Here is a 6,851-nt window from a genome sequence, read left to right on the forward strand (position 1 = left end):
CGTATTTCATACAACAGGCCATAAGCCGGACTTCCTTACAAAATGGCGGCCATCTTAGACTTCGATCCATATAGAATTCTAAAGCCTGAAGAAATATTCTCTGCATACAATTTTATTATTGAAATAAGACCACAGAATATAAAAGTCGAATTCATAGACATATAACGTGTTGTGTGTTGTTAACAATTTGCACTAACTTGTGGCCGTGACTTCGTCCGCGCGGTATTAAAAATTTAGCAAGTTTTTTTCACATTTGCGTCTAAATTTCCCTAGATCCGTTCAGTCATTCTGTAGATACATTTCAACATCCATCCATCCATCTAAAGTCAACTTTTGCATTTATTTTCTTAGTAATATTAATGATATTATAAAAGGGAAAGTTTAGATGGATTTTTGTTAAAGTTTGTAGCCTAAACTGCTGAACGGATCTCGATGAAATTTTGGTACAGATGTAGAAAATAGTTTGACAGAGTCGCGGGCGAAAGCTAGTATTAAATAAGAGTATGAACTGCAATGTACATTAAAATTACGTAAAAAAACTATAATACGCGGGCTCAATCTTACATCAATGCGTCCGAAAATTTACGCTCGAAAAGGTTTGTTATATTTTTTTAATAAAACTTTTTGCAACAATCCTTTGTCAATAAAGCCAGGTGGGAGTTACAAAATAGTATTTAATTTGGACGTCTTATGGATGACTGGTATATGATTGTTAAAAAATTAACAATATTCTGACAACCCTATCAACGGGGGGTCACACACGGGAAGGGTTTTTAAATTTTTTAACTAGAATTGAATAAAGTAACTAAGCATTTCTTAACATGATAGTTTCTTGTTATAATATACTTGTAAAGTGTTATTTATAATTACTACGATCTGTTGGCCGCGACTTCGTACGCGTGGTATAAGAAAACATACAAACTATGAAAATTCTCGGGAACCGGCAATTTCTCGGGGATGAAGCTTATCCCATGTGTACTCCAGACTTTGTTTTATATCTGTGCCAAATTTCAATAAGATATGTTGAACCGTTGCAGAATGATCGAGTAAACATTAAAAAACTAAATTAATGAATCCCACGGGAACCGTAACTATTCCAGGGATAAAAAGTAGCCTATGTGTTCTTCCAGACTATGCTCTAAACGTGTGCCAAATTTCATGGGCATCCGTTCAGCCGTTTAGGCTACAAACGCTAACAAACATCCATCCATCCATCTAAACTTTCGCATTTATATTATTAGTAAGATTAATTATTATCTTAAGTTAATGAAATAGTAATTAAAATTTGTTAACAACTTCTTAGTAGTTATTTTGTATTTAATTTTCAAAGTTACTTGGAAATTGTTTTAGAATTAATGATTGAATACTTATGGCGCACACCTTTGACTAAACTATCGCATTGCTGTTGTTCGATTGTCGATTGTTTTGCAGCCGATTCAATTTCAGTTGCACAAATAAAAATCGAGTAGTGTACCTCCATATAATCTCATAGAAATCAAAGCACGACTAAACAGTTGTGCGATAGTTTTGTCCAAAATGTGTGCGCTCTTATATTCTTAATAGCTATAATAAATACAGATCGTAAGGTTTCGGAACAGCATCCGTTCCATACATTTATGTAACGTTCCAGTCGATTACTTAAATACAATCCGTATCTAATCCAATCATATAAAAAATCCATAGACAATAAAAAAAATATTTCGAAATTTAAAAAAAAAACACAAAGGTGACCTTCCGAACGGTCAGGAAACGAACGACGAGTAAAAAAATGTTATAACCCCATAATTCACAATTAAAGGTAGCTACTGGTCATGGCGGAAAGCATACATAATAAATTTCTTCCTTAAAAAGGTCCGACTGAAAAGAGCAGGATACAAACACAAAGGCGGGACGGGATCGAGCGGCGGCGAGAAAAAAATAAGTTGTTTATGGTTAGGATCTCCGCGTTTGACGATCGGAGAAGGAAGGTCTACATTACAGATTATCTTAACTTTATCATATAGAATAAAAATGTGCAGATACATTATTAACTAAATAGGATTTTTTTCTTAATGAAAATTTGGTGTCTGAAATTTAAAATTGTAAAAATAAATGTTATAACAACTAAGTAACAGTGTTATTGATGCTATTTATCCGAAAAATTATTGCTGATCTTGTTAAAAAAAATACATAGTTAACTATTGTTTTTAAAGTTCGTAAAGTATAAATAAATATTTTTTAGGTTATCTTTGATAAAAGTTTAAAAGTAACTTATAAGAACAAAGATCGTCTAATTTTATCGTTAATTCGAATATATATTTTATAGATTTTAAATACTGATATAAAATCTTTATCCTTATCGACTATAAAAAGATGGCGGCTATAGCTATGGTCATTTTGCCGCCAACGCGTCGTATTTAAAGGCATCTTGAAGCGAGGTAGCCAATAATGAGACGGAGAAATTACTTTTTGGACTTATAAAAATATGAAAAATGTGACAGCCTGTGATAGTGTTCGGTATTACAAGACGCACCGAGGCTACAATACCACCTAATAAGGTAAATTTATTCCTAACATGTTAACGATTCCCACAAAATGTATTGGGAATGGTACAAAGTTCATTTGTTTTATGATTTTAATCGCAAGAGTTGATTCGAATCGAGTCGTTAAAATATGAACTCTGAGAATTATTTTACTAGCTGTTGCCCGCGACTTCGTCCACGCAATATTAAGATAAAAATAAAATGCTAGTCTATGTCAGCTACTCTTCAGTGAAAGTCGAAATCGGCCCAATCGTTTCGGAGGTTATCCGAAATAAACGCAGCTTGCGGACAGACAGACAAAAAAAAATTAAATGCGATTTTCGTTATCAGTGACGCTAATACATAAATCTGATTTTTTTCTTTTGATGTTACACTCCAATTTTAATGTATAAATAGATTAAATAGAGATTTTATTTATAACATTAAAAAAATAAAGGTTTTGTATTAACATAGACTGAACGCATTAAACCTTTGCCCTTTTAGAAAATTAAAAAGTTGATCTGTCATCGCTCACGGCTTACTCTTGTAACCTTACTTTTGTACTAATATACAAATAAATTGACGGATGCAACATCGTTACATCACAAATACACCTGTGCATACAAATTCAACTAAAAGAAATAAACAACAATGCTTTCATTCATAAGAAACGGAACTGAATTCTATGCGTCAGTCGGACAAGGGATAGCGAGCCATAGACAAATTCCCACGTTTTTTTCTGCTAACAACGTTTTGATGACCACGGTAGCGAAATTTTGACATATCGTGTTGAATTGACAAATTAACCGGAAACTTTACAATGTGTCTACGATGAGAGAAAATATTTTATTGTATTATTTATGTTAAACTACATGCTTCATATTGTTTTGTTTATAGTTTTAATTTAATATCACGATATTAAAAGTCCTGTAAATTACAAGTTACGTCTACTGCAGAAACCTATACAGAATAATACAAAAATAATCGAAGTAATGTTTTCAAAGTTTTTTCATGGATGTTTTTGGCTACATCGCATATGTGTCTTTTAATTTAATTAACTACTTATGCAGTTACATTGGTTTTCAGTTTATTTTGTACTAACGTTCGCCCGCGACTCCGTCCGCGTGGTATTAAAAAACACAAAAGTGAGCCTAAGTGTTCTTCCAGACTATCCTCTATATCTATACCAAATATCATCGAAATCCGTTCAGCCGTTTAGGTTACAAACTACAACATCCATCCATCCATCTAAACTTTCGCATTTATAATATTAGTATTAGTAGGATTAATAACTATGAAGTATGATATGATTTCTTTATTTTGCAGCCTCGGATATTTTAGTTTTTAAATTTGGAATTCGAAGAAAAAAAATGTTATGTGCCTATTCTAATTTCGAACATTGATATAAGTACACAGCTTCGTATACTTCATGTTAAACTTTTAAAAATGGTGTCTTGATATACAAAAAGTTACTTGATTGCCATTAAAAAAAAATTACCGCGAAGTATATAAAAAATTACCATCAACATGTAAAATTCAGTAAAGCATATAAATCGGTATATCCCACGCGATGATGCAATCGAAGTTTTTTTTTTCTAAACAATTGATAGATAAAAAATTATATTAAAATCTTTATCCCCTTGAGGATTACACGACAAACGCATTTTAAATGCCCACACTGAATCCAGGACCAAATTCCAGAAAAAAAATATACGACTAAAGTTACCATGTTTACGGAATAATCCGGGATACAGAAGCTTTTATTACCGGACAGTTGTAACTATATGTATAACTACTTACTAAAATACTAAAGACGTATTTAGTGGCTATTTAATGACTCTGGGTGTGGCAAATTGAAGAAACTTTCCTTTCCTATTCATCTCCTCCCTTGTCGATGACTTCCTTTCCAATCAAGAATTAGAAAAAAGACGTTAAGCATGTAACTGTTAATTATCAAAAATGTGTCCCATTTTCTATACTACTTTATCTTTAAATTATCTACTTGAAATAGTAAATTAAAATATAGTTTAAAGAAATAAGTCCATATTAAATACTACAATTATGGTTTATGTAATTATCACGGGACCACGTGTTTGGTTCACGGAAATTCCACATTCGATTTCTAAAGGAATTTGATTTGACAAAAGGCGCGATTCGATCGATTCAACTGTCACTAGGAGACAAGTGCTGCCACCTGTCGCGACGTTGTGTGAAATGATAGTCATAGTGATGTTACGGAAACCGTAAAAGTTAATTTTACCGATCTTTATGAGAATCGGATAAAATTAAAAACTGATGCTCGTGCCTTGCCGCGCTTGAAATATAACCTACGTTAGTCATTGATAAAATTTTAATGGAGGGAAAGAATTTTTGACATCGGCCCAGTAGTTTTTTTAGTTAATTCAATAGGTACAATACTACAAATCTTTTCTCTTTATAATGTTAGTGTAAATTATATTCACAGAAATCTATGCTGTGATGAGTAAAAGATCATACAAAGGTCATCCGTTTTTAATTATTGATGTTAGTGGTTTTTACTGCTTGTTTCAGGTTGTCACAGCCAGTACCTTTTTTAATAAGTAATTTCTCATAACAATATGTAGCCTCAAAATACCTGCCCTTTTTTAAGTTAATCCAAAAGGGTGAGGTTTTTTGAAACCACGTTAAACCAAGGTTATAATTAGCCCAGAAAATATCGAGGTTTCCTATTACAATTTTTTAACAGCAAGAATATGATGCAGGTTACTAAGAGCCCACGTTTAAAAGGATTATTCGTTGGCCGCCATGACACTTGAGCATCGAAGATGAGAAAAAAAGGAAAAATAACTGTTGGGGATTAGCTGCCAGTGTCAAAGTGTTAAATATCGAACACACGGCGTCTAATTTGACAACTGTGGCCGAAAACCTCGGGTCTGTGCCTTGTCTGTGCCAACGCGAGGTGAATAAAAAAATAAATATTTGACAAGGTGTGTCGTATTTCTGTTGAGATGTGACAGTTCGATTTGAAACTATGTCGCCGCTTCAGAGTTGGCGATGCCTTAATCTCTAGCTAGGATGAATACGTTTTTCATTTAGACACGGACAGACAAACGAAATATTATAGCAGTCAAGCATCAAGCAATATTTTTCAACTACGTAGGTATGTATTTTCAAATAAATGATTTTTTTATATTTCATGAATGTATAATACTTGTCACTGCTTGATGTATGCGAAATCATGACGTAATTATTTAATTATTTCTTAAATTACCGCGTTGCAATAGATGGAAAAGATAATTTAATTTACCTTTAAAACTACACAGGTGTATGAATACGTAAAAAAGACATGTAAAGAATATTGTATTCTGTCATTTATCTCTATTTTTGTCGGAAGCTTAGTTACCCTACAGATGAATCATTTTCCCGATAAAATGTAGATTGAATTTCATTAATAATTCTACGTACAAACTGGTTCACAGATATAGTTTGTTTTTATATGACAAAGGATAAAACAAACTCAAGTGAACCTATGCTATGAATATGACCACCCACGTTAACATAAAAGCACCCCATAAGAGTTTCCATTGCTCAAGTGTATTTAGAGCGGGCGCACACTTTTGACTAAACTATCGCACAACTGTAGTTTGATTGTCGATTGTTTCCCAGCCAATTCAAATGTTTATTGCACAACTAAAAATCGAGTATTGTGCGTATTAATATTATAAAATAGAATGTTTTGTATGTACCGAATAGACTCAATATTTACTTGATCGATTTCAAAATTTCTTTTGCCATTAAAAATCTACATCATGACTGAGTAACATAGGCTTTTTTTATTACTAGATATTTAATTTCCAGAGTACAAAGACGTATAAAACTGGCAACATATTTCCATTTTTTGAAAAAAAAATCAAATGCAATTACCGTGACGTTTTTTGTTTTTTATAATAGGGTAGTATGATGACCCCACCCGTCCATGTGAAAATAAAAAAACTGAGTAGCCTAGGTGTTATACCAGGCTATGTCCTACATCTATCCCAAATTTCATCGAGATCCGTTCAGTTGTTTTGACTACAAACTCAAACAAACATCCATCTAAACTTTCGCATTTATATTAATATGGTTATTTTTATTTTTATACGGACAATAGAAGATGGTGTTATCATAATATCTGTAATCCTCCGGGGACAAACAATGCAACCGTAAAAGTGCGCGTTAAAACCACTACGTCACGCACAAAAACCGATAAACAGAAACGCTTCCAAATTCCACATCATTGATCTAGATCGTCTTGTCCACAGACAATGCCATTATTCTTACGAAAATAAACAACCGCATGCTTCCAGTGTCCGATGCTTAAAAATGAAAAAA

Source organism: Papilio polytes, unplaced genomic scaffold (assembly GCF_000836215.1).
Source record: "Papilio polytes unplaced genomic scaffold, Ppol_1.0 DF824325.1, whole genome shotgun sequence".
Taxonomy (NCBI): Eukaryota; Metazoa; Arthropoda; class Insecta; order Lepidoptera; family Papilionidae; genus Papilio; species Papilio polytes.